The sequence below is a fragment of the Crinia signifera genome, chromosome 6, assembly GCF_055691185.1.
Source record: "Crinia signifera chromosome 6, ASM5569118v1, whole genome shotgun sequence".
Lineage (NCBI taxonomy): Eukaryota > Metazoa > Chordata > Amphibia > Anura > Myobatrachidae > Crinia > Crinia signifera.
This window is the reverse complement of record NC_139222.1, coordinates 56,138,156-56,152,068: the sequence shown is the minus strand read 5'-3', so window position 1 is coordinate 56,152,068 and position 13,913 is coordinate 56,138,156. Positions and strand designations below refer to the sequence as shown.

The 13,913-nt window shown below is 39.7% G+C and overlaps 21 non-coding genes and 9 pseudogenes across 21 annotated transcripts; all 30 read right to left on the bottom strand.

The window, feature by feature from the left end:
- Nucleotides 1–208: 208 nt before the first annotated feature.
- Nucleotides 209–327, bottom strand: LOC146014754 (5S ribosomal RNA). The gene has a single exon (XR_014447698.1). It is a non-coding gene; the product is annotated as a 5S ribosomal RNA (ribosomal RNA).
- Nucleotides 328–674: 347 nt separating this feature from the next.
- LOC146010760 (5S ribosomal RNA) lies at nt 675–793 on the bottom strand (annotated as a pseudogene).
- A 345-nt stretch (nt 794–1,138) lies between these two features.
- On the bottom strand, nt 1,139–1,257 carry LOC146011426 (5S ribosomal RNA; annotated as a pseudogene).
- Nucleotides 1,258–1,602: 345 nt separating this feature from the next.
- On the bottom strand, nt 1,603–1,721 carry LOC146016116 (5S ribosomal RNA). The gene has a single exon (XR_014449017.1). It is a non-coding gene; the product is annotated as a 5S ribosomal RNA (ribosomal RNA).
- A 345-nt stretch (nt 1,722–2,066) lies between these two features.
- On the bottom strand, nt 2,067–2,185 carry LOC146014363 (5S ribosomal RNA). Its single transcript, XR_014447313.1, has one exon. It is a non-coding gene; the product is annotated as a 5S ribosomal RNA (ribosomal RNA).
- Nucleotides 2,186–2,530: 345 nt separating this feature from the next.
- Nucleotides 2,531–2,649, bottom strand: LOC146017361 (5S ribosomal RNA). Its single transcript, XR_014450236.1, has one exon. It is a non-coding gene; the product is annotated as a 5S ribosomal RNA (ribosomal RNA).
- A 345-nt stretch (nt 2,650–2,994) lies between these two features.
- LOC146014647 (5S ribosomal RNA) lies at nt 2,995–3,113 on the bottom strand. Its single transcript, XR_014447595.1, has one exon. It is a non-coding gene; the product is annotated as a 5S ribosomal RNA (ribosomal RNA).
- A 346-nt stretch (nt 3,114–3,459) lies between these two features.
- On the bottom strand, nt 3,460–3,578 carry LOC146017172 (5S ribosomal RNA). Its single transcript, XR_014450045.1, has one exon. It is a non-coding gene; the product is annotated as a 5S ribosomal RNA (ribosomal RNA).
- Nucleotides 3,579–3,924: 346 nt separating this feature from the next.
- LOC146010759 (5S ribosomal RNA) lies at nt 3,925–4,043 on the bottom strand (annotated as a pseudogene).
- Nucleotides 4,044–4,389: 346 nt separating this feature from the next.
- LOC146016551 (5S ribosomal RNA) lies at nt 4,390–4,508 on the bottom strand. Its single transcript, XR_014449440.1, has one exon. It is a non-coding gene; the product is annotated as a 5S ribosomal RNA (ribosomal RNA).
- Nucleotides 4,509–4,854: 346 nt separating this feature from the next.
- Nucleotides 4,855–4,973, bottom strand: LOC146017171 (5S ribosomal RNA). Its single transcript, XR_014450044.1, has one exon. It is a non-coding gene; the product is annotated as a 5S ribosomal RNA (ribosomal RNA).
- A 346-nt stretch (nt 4,974–5,319) lies between these two features.
- LOC146010758 (5S ribosomal RNA) lies at nt 5,320–5,438 on the bottom strand (annotated as a pseudogene).
- Nucleotides 5,439–5,784: 346 nt separating this feature from the next.
- Nucleotides 5,785–5,903, bottom strand: LOC146016550 (5S ribosomal RNA). Its single transcript, XR_014449439.1, has one exon. It is a non-coding gene; the product is annotated as a 5S ribosomal RNA (ribosomal RNA).
- A 345-nt stretch (nt 5,904–6,248) lies between these two features.
- On the bottom strand, nt 6,249–6,367 carry LOC146010756 (5S ribosomal RNA; annotated as a pseudogene).
- A 346-nt stretch (nt 6,368–6,713) lies between these two features.
- On the bottom strand, nt 6,714–6,832 carry LOC146016549 (5S ribosomal RNA). Its single transcript, XR_014449438.1, has one exon. It is a non-coding gene; the product is annotated as a 5S ribosomal RNA (ribosomal RNA).
- Nucleotides 6,833–7,183: 351 nt separating this feature from the next.
- On the bottom strand, nt 7,184–7,302 carry LOC146014677 (5S ribosomal RNA). Its single transcript, XR_014447624.1, has one exon. It is a non-coding gene; the product is annotated as a 5S ribosomal RNA (ribosomal RNA).
- Nucleotides 7,303–7,647: 345 nt separating this feature from the next.
- On the bottom strand, nt 7,648–7,766 carry LOC146014355 (5S ribosomal RNA). The gene has a single exon (XR_014447303.1). It is a non-coding gene; the product is annotated as a 5S ribosomal RNA (ribosomal RNA).
- Nucleotides 7,767–8,111: 345 nt separating this feature from the next.
- On the bottom strand, nt 8,112–8,230 carry LOC146016054 (5S ribosomal RNA). Its single transcript, XR_014448957.1, has one exon. It is a non-coding gene; the product is annotated as a 5S ribosomal RNA (ribosomal RNA).
- A 345-nt stretch (nt 8,231–8,575) lies between these two features.
- LOC146015770 (5S ribosomal RNA) lies at nt 8,576–8,694 on the bottom strand. The gene has a single exon (XR_014448681.1). It is a non-coding gene; the product is annotated as a 5S ribosomal RNA (ribosomal RNA).
- Nucleotides 8,695–9,041: 347 nt separating this feature from the next.
- On the bottom strand, nt 9,042–9,160 carry LOC146016556 (5S ribosomal RNA). The gene has a single exon (XR_014449445.1). It is a non-coding gene; the product is annotated as a 5S ribosomal RNA (ribosomal RNA).
- A 345-nt stretch (nt 9,161–9,505) lies between these two features.
- Nucleotides 9,506–9,614, bottom strand: LOC146011603 (5S ribosomal RNA; annotated as a pseudogene).
- A 345-nt stretch (nt 9,615–9,959) lies between these two features.
- LOC146010864 (5S ribosomal RNA) lies at nt 9,960–10,078 on the bottom strand (annotated as a pseudogene).
- Nucleotides 10,079–10,429: 351 nt separating this feature from the next.
- On the bottom strand, nt 10,430–10,548 carry LOC146015973 (5S ribosomal RNA). Its single transcript, XR_014448879.1, has one exon. It is a non-coding gene; the product is annotated as a 5S ribosomal RNA (ribosomal RNA).
- Nucleotides 10,549–10,893: 345 nt separating this feature from the next.
- Nucleotides 10,894–11,012, bottom strand: LOC146010647 (5S ribosomal RNA). Its single transcript, XR_014444860.1, has one exon. It is a non-coding gene; the product is annotated as a 5S ribosomal RNA (ribosomal RNA).
- Nucleotides 11,013–11,357: 345 nt separating this feature from the next.
- LOC146014646 (5S ribosomal RNA) lies at nt 11,358–11,476 on the bottom strand. Its single transcript, XR_014447594.1, has one exon. It is a non-coding gene; the product is annotated as a 5S ribosomal RNA (ribosomal RNA).
- Nucleotides 11,477–11,822: 346 nt separating this feature from the next.
- On the bottom strand, nt 11,823–11,941 carry LOC146010472 (5S ribosomal RNA; annotated as a pseudogene).
- A 352-nt stretch (nt 11,942–12,293) lies between these two features.
- LOC146016536 (5S ribosomal RNA) lies at nt 12,294–12,412 on the bottom strand. The gene has a single exon (XR_014449425.1). It is a non-coding gene; the product is annotated as a 5S ribosomal RNA (ribosomal RNA).
- Nucleotides 12,413–12,757: 345 nt separating this feature from the next.
- On the bottom strand, nt 12,758–12,876 carry LOC146010755 (5S ribosomal RNA; annotated as a pseudogene).
- Nucleotides 12,877–13,222: 346 nt separating this feature from the next.
- On the bottom strand, nt 13,223–13,341 carry LOC146016548 (5S ribosomal RNA). The gene has a single exon (XR_014449437.1). It is a non-coding gene; the product is annotated as a 5S ribosomal RNA (ribosomal RNA).
- Nucleotides 13,342–13,692: 351 nt separating this feature from the next.
- Nucleotides 13,693–13,811, bottom strand: LOC146014676 (5S ribosomal RNA). Its single transcript, XR_014447623.1, has one exon. It is a non-coding gene; the product is annotated as a 5S ribosomal RNA (ribosomal RNA).
- Nucleotides 13,812–13,913: the final 102 nt, after the last annotated feature.

Here is a 13,913-nt window from a genome sequence, read left to right as displayed (position 1 = left end):
GGGGTCTTAAATTAAACTACTAAAGAGGCTCAACACTGTTTAGCTGCCAAAAACAGTTGGAATTGGGCCTAAACAGTGTGGTAAGTCTTTAGGTGATGGCTATTGTGTCTGTTTGACCTCTTCCAAATGTCTGTACTGGCAATAAAAAGAAAAAGTTTCCAATTTAAATAGCTAGAGAATAAAAATAATTTGCCAGTAATGTGAAAAAAACCTACAGCACCTGGTGTTCCCAGGTGGTCTCCCACCCAAGTACTAACCAGGCCCAACACTGCTTAGCTTCCAAGATCAGACGAGATTGGGCCTATCCAATGTGGTACGGCTGTAGGTGAGATACAGGCACTTTTTTGCCCTCTTCTACTTCTAACACCAGGTAAGCTAATAAAAAAGTTTCCTAACTGTATTGGCTTACTTAAAAAAAATCATGTGTTGGTAATGTAAAAAGACCTACAGGACATGATATTAGCAGGGGGTCTTAAATTAAACTACTAAACAGGCTCAACACTGTTTAGCTGCCAAAAGCAGTTGGAATTGGGCCTAAACAGTGTGGTAAGTCTTTATGTGATGGCTATTGTGTCTGTTTGACCTCTTCCAAATGTCTGTACTGGCAATAAAAAGAAAAAAGTTTCCAATTTAAATAGCTAGAGAATAAAAACAATTTGCCAGTAATGTGAAAAAACCTACAGCACCTGGTGTTCCCATGTGGTCTCCCACCCAAGTACTAACCAGGCCCAACACTGCTTAGCTTCCAAGATCAGACGAGATTGGGCCTATCCAATGTGCAATGGCTGTAGGAGAGTTAAAGCCACTTTTTTGCCCTCTTCTACTTCTATTACCAGGTAAGCTAATACAAAAGTTTCCTAACTGTATTGGCTTACTGAAAAAAATCATGTGTTGGTAATGTAAAAAGACCTACAGGACATGATATTAGCAGGGGGTCTTAAATTAAACTACAAAAGAGGCTCAACACTGTTTAGCTGCCAAAAGCAGTTGGAATTGAGCCTACACATTGTGGTAAGTCTTTAGGTGATGGCTATTGTGTCTGTTTGACCTCTTCCAAATGTCTGTGCTGGCAATAAAATGAAAAAGTTTCCAATATAAATAGCTAGAGAATAAAAACAATTTGCCAGTAATGTGAAAAAACCTACAGCACCTGGTGTTCCCATGTGGTCTCCCACCCAAGCACTAACCAGGCCCAACACTGCTTAGCTTATAAGTTCAGATTTGATTGGGCCTATCCAATGTGGTATGGCTGTAGGTGAGATACAGGCACTTATTTGCTCTTTTCTACTTCTATCACCAGGTAAGCTAATAAAAAAGTTTCCTAACTGTATTGGCTTACTGAAAAAAATCATGTGTTGGTAATGTAAAAAGACCTACAGGACATGATATTAGCAGGGGGTCTTAAATTAAACTACAAAAGAGGCTCAACACTGTTTAGCTGCCAAAAGCAGTTGGAATTGAGCCTAAACAGTGTGGTAAGTCTTTAGGTGATGGCTATTGTGTCTGTTTGACCTCTTCCAAATGTCTGTACTGGCAATAAAAAGCAAAAGTTTCCAATTTAAATAGCTAGAGAATAAAAACAATTTGCCAGTAATGTTAAAAAACCTACATCACCTGGTGTTCCCATGTGGTCTCCCACCCAAGTACTAACCAGGCCCAACACTGCTTAGCTTCCAAGATCAGACGAGATTGGGCCTATCCAATGTGGTATGGCTGTAGGTGAGATACAGGCACTTTTTTGCCCTCTTCTACTTCTATCACCAGGTAAGCTAATACAAAAGTTTCCTAACTGTATTGGCTTACTGAAAAAAATCATGTGTTGGTAATGTAAAAAGACCTACAGGACATGATATTAGCAGGGGGTCTTAAATTAAACTACTAAAGAGGCTCAACACTGTTTAGCTGCCAAAAGCAGTTGGAATTGGGCCTAAACAGTGTGGTAAGTCTTTAGGTGATGGCTATTGTGTCTGTTTGACCTCTTCCAAATGTCTGTGCTGGCAATAAAAAGAAAAAGTTTCCAATTTAAATAGCTAGAGAATAAAAACAATTTGCCTGTAATGTGAAAAAACCTACAGCACCTGGTGTTCCCATGTGGTCTCCCACCCAAGTACTAACCAGGCCCAACACTGCTTAGCTTCCAAGATCAGACGAGATTGGGCCTATCCAATGTGGTATGGCTGTAAGTGAGATACAGGCACTTTTTTGCCCTCTTCTACTTCTATCACCAGGTAAGCTAATACAAAAGTTTCCTAACTGTATTGGCTTACTGAAAAAAATCATGTGTTGGTAATGTAAAAAGACCTACAGGACATGATATTAGCAGGGGGTCTTAAATTAAACTACTAAAGAGGATCAACACTGTTTAGCTGCCAAAAGCAGTTGGAATTGGGCCTAAACAGTGTGGTAAGTCTTTAGGTGATGGCTATTGTGTCTGTTTGACCTCTTCCAAATGTCTGTGCTGGCAATAAAAAGAAAAAGTTTCCAATTTAAATAGCTAGAGAATAAAAACAATTTGCCAGTAATGTGAAAAAACCTACAGCACTTGGTGTTCCCATGTGGTCTCCCACCCAAGTACTAACCAGGCCCAACACTGCTTAGCTTCCAAGATCACACGAGATTGGGCCTATCCAATGTGGTATGGCTGTAGGTGAGTTAAAAGCACTTTATTGCCCTCTTCTACTTCTATCACCAGGTAAGCTAATACAAAAGTTTCCTAACTGTATTGGCTTACTGAAAAAAATCATGTGTTGGTAATGTAAAAAGACCTACAGGACATGATATTAGCAGGGGGTCTTAAATTAAACTACAAAAGAGGCTCAACAATGTTTAGCTGCCAAAAGCAGTTGGAATTGAGCCTAAACAGTGTGGTAAGTCTTTAGGTGATGGCTATTGTGTCTGTTTGACCTCTTCCAAATGTCTGTGCTGGCAATAAAAAGAAAAAGTTTCCAATTTAAATAGCTAGAGAATAAAAACAATTTGCCAGTAATGTGAAAAAACCTACAGCACCTGGTGTTCCCAGGTGGTCTCCCACCCAAGTACTAACCAGGCCCAACACTGCTTAGCTTCCAAGATCAGACGAAATTGGGCCTATCCAATGTGGTATGGCTGTAGGTGAGATACAGGCACTTTTTTGCCCTCTTCTACTTCTATCACCAGGTAAGCTAATAAAAAAGTTTCCTAACTGTATTGGCTTACTTAAAAAAAATCATGTGTTGGTAATGTAAAAAGACCTACAGGACATGATATTAGCAGGGGGTCTTAAATTAAACTACTAAACAGGCTCAACACTGTTTAGCTGCCAAAAGCAGTTGGAATTGGGCCTAAACAGTGTGGTAAGTCTTTAGGTGATGGCTATTGTGTCTGTTTGACCTCTTCCAAATGTCTGTACTGGCAATAAAAAGAAAAAGTTTCCAATTTAAATAGCTAGAGAATAAAAACAATTTGCCTGTAATGTGAAAAAACCTACAGCACCTGGTGTTCCTATGTGGTCTCCCACCCAAGTACTAACCAGGCCCAACACTGCTTAGCTTCCAAGATCAGACGAGATTGGGCCTATCCAATTTGGTATGGCTGTAGGTGAGATACAGGCACTTTTTTGCCCTCTTCTACTTCTATCACCAGGTAAGCTAATAAAAAAAGTTTCCTAACTGTATTGGCTTACTGAAAAAAATCATGTGTTGGTAATGTAAAAAGACCTACAGGACATGATATTAGCAGGGGGTCTTAAATTAAACTACTAAAGAGGCTCAACACTGTTTAGCTGCCAAAAGCAGTTGGAATTGGGCCTAAACAGTGTGGTAAGTCTTTAGGTGATAGCTATTGTGTCTGTTTGACCTCTTCCAAATGTCTGTACTGGCAATAAAAAGAAAAAGTTTCCAATTTAAATAGCTAGAGAATAAAAACAATTTGCCAGTAATGTGAAAAAAAATACAGCACCTGGTGTTCCCATGTGGTCTCCCACCCAAGTACTAACCAGGCCCAACACTGCTTAGCTTCCAAGATCAGACGAGATTGGCCCTATCCAATGTGGTATGGCTGTAGGTGAGATACAGGCACTTTTTTGCCCTCTTCTACTTCTATCACCAGGTAAGCTAATACAAAAGTTTCCTAACTGTATTGGCTTACTGAAAAAAAATCATGTGTTGGTAATGTAAAAAGACCAACAGGACATGATATTAGCAGGGGGTCTTAAATTAAACTACAAAAGAGGCTCAACACTGTTAAGCTGCCAAAAGCAGTTGGAATTGAGCCTAAACAGTGTGGTAAGTCTTTAGGTGATGGCTAGTGTGTCTGTTTGACCTCTTACAAATGTCTGTGCTGGCAATAAAAAGAAATAGTTTCCAATATAAATAGCTAGAGAATAAAAACAACTTGCCAGTAATGTGAAAAAACCTACAGCACCTGGTGTTCCCAGGTGGTCTCCCAGCCAAGTACTAACCAGGCCCAACACTGCTTAGCTTCCAAAATCAGACGAGATTGGGCCTATACAATGTGGTATGGCTGTAGGTGAGATACAGGCACTTTTTTGCCCTCTTCTACTTCTATCACCAGGTAAGCTAATAAAAAAGTTTCCTAACTGTATTGGCTTACTTAAAAAAAATCATGTGTTGGTAATGTAAAAAGACCTACAGGACATGATATTAGCAGGGGGTCTTAAATTAAACTACTAAACAGGCTCAACACTGTTTAGCTGCCAAAAGCAGTTGGAATTGGGCCTAAACAGTGTGGTAAGTCTTTAGGTGATGGCTATTGTGTCTGTTTGACCTCTTCCAAATGTCTGTACTGGCAATAAAAAGAAAAAGTTTCCAATTTAAATAGCTAGAGAATAAAAACAATTTGCCTGTAATGTGAAAAAACCTACAGCACCTGGTGTTCCTATGTGGTCTCCCACCCAAGTACTAACCAGGCCCAACACTGCTTAGCTTCCAAGATCAGACGAGATTGGGCCTATCCAATTTGGTATGGCTGTAGGTGAGATACAGGCACTTTTTTGCCCTCTTCTACTTCTATCACCAGGTAAGCTAATAAAAAAAGTTTCCTAACTGTATTGGCTTACTGAAAAAAATCATGTGTTGGTAATGTAAAAAGACCTACAGGACATGATATTAGCAGGGGGTCTTAAATTAAACTACTAAAGAGGCTCAACACTGTTTAGCTGCCAAAAGCAGTTGGAATTGGGCCTAAACAGTGTGGTAAGTCTTTAGGTGATAGCTATTGTGTCTGTTTGACCTCTTCCAAATGTCTGTACTGGCAATAAAAAGAAAAAGTTTCCAATTTAAATAGCTAGAGAATAAAAACAATTTGCCAGTAATGTGAAAAAAAATACAGCACCTGGTGTTCCCATGTGGTCTCCCACCCAAGTACTAACCAGGCCCAACACTGCTTAGCTTCCAAGATCAGACGAGATTGGCCCTATCCAATGTGGTATGGCTGTAGGTGAGATACAGGCACTTTTTTGCCCTCTTCTACTTCTATCACCAGGTAAGCTAATACAAAAGTTTCCTAACTGTATTGGCTTACTGAAAAAAAATCATGTGTTGGTAATGTAAAAAGACCAACAGGACATGATATTAGCAGGGGGTCTTAAATTAAACTACAAAAGAGGCTCAACACTGTTAAGCTGCCAAAAGCAGTTGGAATTGAGCCTAAACAGTGTGGTAAGTCTTTAGGTGATGGCTAGTGTGTCTGTTTGACCTCTTACAAATGTCTGTGCTGGCAATAAAAAGAAATAGTTTCCAATATAAATAGCTAGAGAATAAAAACAACTTGCCAGTAATGTGAAAAAACCTACAGCACCTGGTGTTCCCAGGTGGTCTCCCAGCCAAGTACTAACCAGGCCCAACACTGCTTAGCTTCCAAAATCAGACGAGATTGGGCCTATACAATGTGGTATGGCTGTAGGTGAGATACAGGCACTTTTTTGCCCTCTTCTACTTCTATCACCAGGTAAGCTAATAAAAAAGTTTCCTAACTGTATTGGCTTACTGAAAAAAATCATGTGTTGGTAATGTAAAAAGACCTACAGGACATGATATTAGCAGGGGGTCTCAAATTAAACTACTAAAGAGGCTCAACACTGTTTAGCTGCCAAAAGCAGTTGGAATTGGGCCTAAACAGTGTGGTAAGTCTTTAGGTGATGGCTATTGTGTCTGTTTGACCTCTTCCAAATGTCTGTACTGGCAATAAAAAGAAAAAGTTTCCAATTTAAATAGCTAGAGAATAAAAACAATTTGCCAGTAATGTGAAAAAAAATACAGCACCTGGTGTTCCCATGTGGTCTCCCACCCAAGTACTAACCAGGCCCAACACTGCTTAGCTTCCAAGATCAGACGAGATTGGCCCTATCCAATGTGGTATGGCTGTAGGTGAGATACAGGCACTTTTTTGCCCTCTTCTACTTCTATCACCAGGTAAGCTAATACAAAAGTTTCCTAACTGTATTGGCTTACTGAAAAAAAATCATGTGTTGGTAATGTAAAAAGACCAACAGGACATGATATTAGCAGGGGGTCTTAAATTAAACTACAAAAGAGGCTCAACACTGTTAAGCTGCCAAAAGCAGTTGCAATTGAGCCTAAACAGTGTGGTAAGTCTTTAGGTGATGGCTAGTGTGTCTGTTTGACCTCTTACAAATGTCTGTGCTGGCAATAAAAAGAAATAGTTTCCAATATAAATAGCTAGAGAATAAAAACAACTTGCTAGTAATGTGAAAAAACCTACAGCACCTGGTGTTCCCAGGTGGTCTCCCAGCCAAGTACTAACCAGGCCCAACACTGCTTAGCTTCCAAAATCAGACGAGATTGGGCCTATACAATGTGGTATGGCTGTAGGTGAGATACAGGCACTTTTTTGCCCTCTTCTACTTCTATCACCAGGTAAGCTAATAAAAAAGTTTCCTAACTGTATTGGCTTACTGAAAAAAATCATGTGTTGGTAATGTAAAAAGACCTACAGGACATGATATTAGCAGGGGGTCTCAAATTAAACTACTAAAGAGGCTCAACACTGTTTAGCTGCCAAAAGCAGTTGGAATTGGGCCTAAACAGTGTGGTAAGTCTTTAGGTGATGGCTATTGTGTCTGTTTGACCTCTTCCAAATGTCTGTGCTGGCAATAAAAAGAAAAAGAAAAAGTTTCCAATTTAAATAGCTAAAGAATAAAAACAATTTGCCAGTAATGTGAAAAAACCTACAGCACCTGGTGTTCCCATGTGGTCTCCCACCCAAGTACTAACCAGGCCCAACACTGCTTAGCTTCCAAGATCAGACGAGATTGAGCCTATCCAATGTGGTATGGCTGTAGGTGAGTTGAAATCACTTTTTTGCCCTCTTCTACTTCTATCACCAGGTAAGCTAATACAAAAGTTTCCTAACTGTATTGGCTTACTGAAAAAAATCATGTGTTGGTAATGTAAAAAGACCTACAGGACATGATATTAGCAGGGCGTCTTAAATTAAACTACTAAAGAGGCTCAACACTGTTTAGCTGCCAAAAGCAGTTGGAATTGGGCCTAAACAGTGTGGTAAGTCTTTAGGTGATGGCTATTGTGTCTGTTTGACCTCTTCCAAATGTCTGTACTGGCAATAAAAAGAAAAAGTTTCCAATTTAAATAGCTAGAGAATAAAAACAATTTGCCTGTAATGTGAAAAAACCTACAGCACCTGGTGTTCCCATGTGGTCTCCCACCCAAGTACTAACCAGGCCCAACACTGCTTAGTTTCCAAGATCAGACGAGATTGGGCCTATCCAATGTGGTATGGCTGTAAGTGAGATACAGGCACTTTTTTGCCCTCTTCTACTTCTATCACCAGGTAAGCTAATAAAAAAGTTTCCTAACTGTATTGGCTTACTGAAAAAAATCATGTGTTGGTAATGTAAAAAGACCTACAGGACATGATATTAGCAGGGGTTCTTAAATTAAACTACTAAAGAGGCTCAACACTGTTTAGCTGCCAAAAGCAGTTGGAATTGGGCCTAAACAGTGTGGTAAGTCTTTAGGTGATGGCTATTGTGCCTTTTTGACCTCTTCCAAATGTCTGTACTGGCAATAAAAAGAAAAAGTTTCCAATTTAAATAGCTAGAGAATAAAAACAATTTGCCAGTAATGTGAAAAAACCTACAGCACCTGGTGTTCCCATGTGGTCTCCCACCCAAGTACTAACCAGGCCCAACACTGCTTAGCTTCCAAGATCACACGAGATTGGGCCTATCCAATGTGGTATGGCTATAGGTGAGTTAAAAGCACTTTTTTGCCCTCTTCTATTTCTATAACCAGGTAAGCTAATACAAAAGTTTCCTAACTGTATTGGCTTACTGAAAAAAATCATGTGTTGGTAATGTAAAAAGACCTACAGGACATGATATTAGCAGGGGGTCTTAAATTAAACTACAAAAGAGGCTCAACAATGTTTAGCTGCCAAAAGCAGTTGGAATTGAGCCTAAACAGTGTGGTAAGTCTTTAGGTGATGGCTATTGTGTCTGTTTGACCTCTTCCAAATGTCTGTGCTGGCAATAAAAAGAAAAAGTTTCCAATTTAAATAGCTAGAGAATAAAAACAATTTGCCAGTAATGTGAAAAAACCTACAGCACCTGGTGTTCCCAGGTGGTCTCCCACCCAAGTACTAACCAGGCCCAACACTGCTTAGCTTCCAAGATCAGAAGAAATTGGGCCTATCCAATGTGGTATGGCTGTAGGTGAGATACAGGCACTTTTTTGCCCTCTTCTACTTCTATCACCAGGTAAGCTAATAAAAAAGTTTCCTAACTGTATTGGCTTACTTAAAAAAAATCATGTGTTGGTAATGTAAAAAGACCTACAGGACATGATATTAGCAGGGGGTCTTAAATTAAACTACTAAACAGGCTCAACACTGTTTAGCTGCCAAAAGCAGTTGGAATTGGGCCTAAACAGTGTGGTAAGTCTTTAGGTGATGGCTATTGTGTCTGTTTGACCTCTTCCAAATGTCTGTACTGGCAATAAAAAGAAAAAAGTTTCCAATTTAAATAGCTAGAGAATAAAAACAATTTGCCTGTAATGTGAAAAAACCTACAGCACCTGGTGTTCCCATGTGGTCTCCCACCCAAGTACTAACCAGGCCCAACACTGCTTAGCTTCCAAGATTAGACGAGATTGGGCCTATCCAATGTGGTATGGCTGTAGGTGAGATACAGGCACTTTTTTGCCCTCTTCTACTTCTATCACAAGGTAAGCTAATAAAAAAGTTTCCTAACTGTATTGGCTTACTGAAAAAAATCATGTGTTGGTAATGTAAAAAGACCTACAGGACATGATATTAGCAGGGGGTCTTAAATTAAACTACTAAAGAGGCTCAACACTGTTTAGCTGCCAAAAGCAGTTGGAATTGGGCCTAAACAGTGTGGTAAGTCTTTAGGTGATGGCTATTGTGTCTGTTTGACCTCTTCCAAATGTCTGTACTGGCAATAAAAAGAAAAAGTTTCCAATTTAAATAGCTAGAGAATAAAAACAATTTGCCAGTAATGTGAAAAAACCTACAGCACCTGGTGTTCCCATGTGGTCTCCCACCCAAGTACTAACCAGGACCAACACTGCTTAGCTTCCAAGATCAGGCCTATCCAATGTGGTATGGCTGTAGGTGAGTTAAAAGCACTTGTTTGCCCTCTTCTACTTCTATCACCAGGTAAGCTAATACAAAAGTTTCCTAACTGTATTGGCTTACTGAAAAAAATCATGTGTTGGTAATGTAAAAAGACCTACAGGACATGATATTAGCAGGGGGTCTTAAATTAAACTACAAAAGAGGCTCAACACTGTTTAGCTGAAAAAAGCAGTTGGAATTGAGCCTAAACAGTGTGGTAAGTCTTTAGGTGATGGCTATTGTGTCTGTTTGACCTCTTCCAAATGTCTGTGCTGGCAATAAAAAGAAAAAGTTTCCAATTTAAATAGCTAGAGAATAAAAACAATTTGCCTGTAATGTGAAAAAACCTACAGCACCTGGTGTTCCCATGTGGTCTCCCACCCAAGTACTAACTAGGCCCAACACTGCTTAGCTTCCAAGATCAGACGAGATTGGGCCTATCCAATGTGGTATTGCTGTACGTGAGATACAGGCACTTTTTTGCCCTCTTCTACTTCTATCACCAGGTAAGCTAATACAAAAGTTTCCTAACTGTATTGGCTTACTGAAAAAAATCATGTGTTGGTAATGTAAAAAGACCTACAGGACATGATATTAGCAGGGGGTCTCAAATTAAACTACTAAAGAGGCTCAACACTGTTTAGCTGCCAAAAGCAGTTGGAATTGGGCCTAAACAGTGTGGTAAGTCTTTAGGTGATGGCTATTGTGTCTGTTTGACCTCTTCCAAATGTCTGTGCTGGCAATAAAAAGAAAAAGAAAAAGTTTCCAATTTAAATAGCTAAAGAATAAAAACAATTTGCCAGTAATGTGAAAAAACCTACAGCACCTGGTGTTCCCATGTGGTCTCCCACCCAAGTACTAACCAGGCCCAACACTGCTTAGCTTCCAAGATCAGACGAGATTGGGCCTATCCAATGTGGTATGGCTGTACGTGAGATACAGGCACTTTTTTGCCCTCTTCTACTTCTATCACAAGGTAAGCTAATAAAAAAGTTTCCTAACTGTATTGGCTTACTGAAAAAAATCATGTGTTGGTAATGTAAAAAGACCTACAGGACATGATATTAGCAGGGGGTCTTAAATTAAACTACAAAAGAGGCTCAACACTGTTTAGCTGCCAAAAGCAGTTGGAATTGGGCCTAAACAGTGTGGTAAGTCTTTAGGTGATGGCTATTATGTCTGTTTGACCTCTTCCAAATGTCTGTATTGGCAATAAAAAGAAAAAGTTTCAAATTTAAATAGCTAGAGAATAAAAACAATTTGCCAGTAATGTGAAAAAACCTACAGCACCTGGTGTTCCCATGTGGTCTCCCACCCAAGTACTAACCAGGCCCAACACTGCTTAACTTCCAAGATCAGACGAGATTGGGCCTATCCAATGTGGTATGGCTGTAGGTGAGATACAGGCACTTTTTTGCCCTCTTCTACTTCTATTACCAGGTAAGCTAATACAAAAGTTTCCTAACTGTATTGGCTTACTGAAAAAAATCATGTGTTGGTAATGTAAAAAGACCTACAGGACATGATATTAGCAGGGGGTCTTAAATTAAACTACAAAAGAGGCTCAACACTGTTTAGCTGCCAAAAGCAGTTGGAATTGGGCCTAAACAGTGTGGTAAGTCTTTAGGTGATGGCTATTGTGTCTGTTTGACCTCTTCCAAATGTCTGTGCTGGCAATAAAAAGAAAAAGTTTCCAATTTAAATAGCTAGAGAATAAAAACAATTTGCCAGTAATGTGAAAAAACCTACAGCACCTGGTGTTCCCAGGTGGTCTCCCACCCAAGTACTAACCAGGCCCAACACTGCTTAGCTTCCAAGATCAGACGAAATTGGGCCTATCCAATGTGGTATGGCTGTAGGTGAGATACAGGCACTTTTTTGCCCTCTTCTACTTCTATCACCAGGTAAGCTAATAAAAAAGTTTCCTAACTGTATTGGCTTACTGAAAAAAATCATGTGTTGGTAATGTAAAAAGACCTACAGGACATGATATTAGCAGGGGGTCTTAAATTAAACTACTAAAGAGGCTCAACACTGTTTAGCTGCCAAAAGCAGTTGGAATTGGGCCTAAACAGTGTGGTAAGTCTTTAGGTGATGGCTATTGTGTCTGTTTGACCTCTTCCAAATGTCTGTACTGGCAATAAAAAGAAAAAGTTTCCAATTTAAATAGCTAGAGAATAAAAACAATTTGCCAGTAATGTGAAAAAAAAATACAGCACCTGGTGTTCCCATGTGGTCTCCCACCCAAGTACTAACCAGGCCCAACACTGCTTAACTTCCAAGATCAGACGAGATTGGCCCTATCCAATGTGGTATGGCTGTAGGTGAGATACAGGCACTTTTTTGCCCTCTTCTACTTCTATCACCAGGTAAGCTAATACAAAAGTTTCCTAACTGTATTGGCTTACTGAAAAAAAATCATGTGTTGGTAATGTAAAAAGACCAACAGGACATGATTTTAGCAGGGGGTCTTAAATTAAACTACAAAAGAGGCTCAACACTGTTAAGCTGCCAAAAGCAGTTGGAATTGAGCCTAAACAGTGTGGTAAGTCTTTAGGTGATGGCTAGTGTGTCTGTTTGACCTCTTCCAAATGTCTGTGCTGGCAATAAAAAGAAAAAGAAAAAGTTTCCAATTTAAATAGCTAAAGAATAAAAACAATTTGCCAGTAATGTGAAAAAACCTACAGCACCTGGTGTTCCCTTGTGGTCTCCCACCCAAGTACTAAACAGGCCCAACACTGCTTAGCTTCCAAGATCAGACGAGATTGGGCCCATCCAATGTGGTATGACTGTAGGTGAGATACAGGCACTTTTTTGCCCTCTTCTACTTCTATCACAAGGTAAGCTAATAAAAAAGTTTCCTAACTGTATTGGCTTACTGAAAAAAATCATGTGTTGGTAATGTAAAAAGACCTACAGGACATGATATTAGCAGGGGGTCTTAAATTAAACTACTAAAGAGGCTCAACACTGTTTAGCTGCCAAAAGAAGTTGGAATTGGGCCTAAACAGTGTGGTAAGTCTTTAGGTGATGGCTATTGTGTCTGTTTGACCTCTTCCAAATGTCTGTACTGGCAATAAAAAGAAAAAGTTTCCAATTTAAATAGCTAGAGAATAAAAACAATTTGCCAGTAATGTGAAAAAAAATACAGCACCTGGTGTTCCCATGTGGTCTCCCACCCAAGTACTAACCAGGCCCAACACTGCTTAGCTTCCAAGATCAGACGAGATTGGCCCTATCCAATGTGGTATGGCTGTAGGTGAGATACAGGCACTTTTTTGCCCTCTTCTACTTCTATCACCAGGTAAGCTAATACAAAAGTTTCCTAACTGTATTGGCTTACTGAAAAAAAATCATGTGTTGGTAATGTAAAAAGACCAACAGGACATGATATTAGCAGGGGGTCTTAAATTAAACTACAAAAGAGGCTCAACACTGTTAAGCTGCCAAAAGCAGTTGGAATTGAGTCTAAACAGTGTGGTAAGTCTTTAGGTGATGGCTAGTGTGTCTGTTTGACCTCTTACAAATGTCTGTGCTGGCAATAAAAAGAAATAGTTTCCAATATAAATAGCTAGAGAATAAAAACAACTTGCCAGTAATGTGAAAAAACCTACAGCACCTGGTGTTCCCAGGTGGTCTCCCAGCCAAGTACTAACCAGGCCCAACACTGCTTAGCTTCCAAAATCAGACGAGATTGGGCCTATACAATGTGGTATGGCTGTAGGTGAGATACAGGCACTTTTTTGCCCTCTTCTACTTCTATCACCAGGTAAGCTAATAAAAAAGTTTCCTAACTGTATTGGCTTACTGAAAAAAATCATGTGTTGGTAATGTAAAAAGACCTACAGGACATGATATTAGCAGGGGGTCTCAAATTAAACTACTAAAGAGGCTCAACACTGTTTAGCTGCCAAAAGCAGTTGGAATTGGGCCTAAACAGTGTGGTAAGTCTTTAGGTGATGGCTATTGTGTCTGTTTGACCTCTTCCAAATGTCTGTGCTGGCAATAAAAAGAAAAAGAAAAAGTTTCCAATTTAAATAGCTAAAGAATAAAAACAATTTGCCAGTAATGTGAAAAAACCTACAGCACCTGGTGTTCCCATGTGGTCTCCCACCCAAGTACTAACCAGGCCCAACACTGCTTAGCTTCCAAGATCAGACGAGATTGAGCCTATCCAATGTGGTATGGCTGTAGGTGAGTTGAAATCACTTTTTTGCCCTCTTCTACTTCTATCACCAGGTAAGCTAATACAAAAGTTTCCTAACTGTATTGGCTTACTGAAAAAAATCATGTGTTGG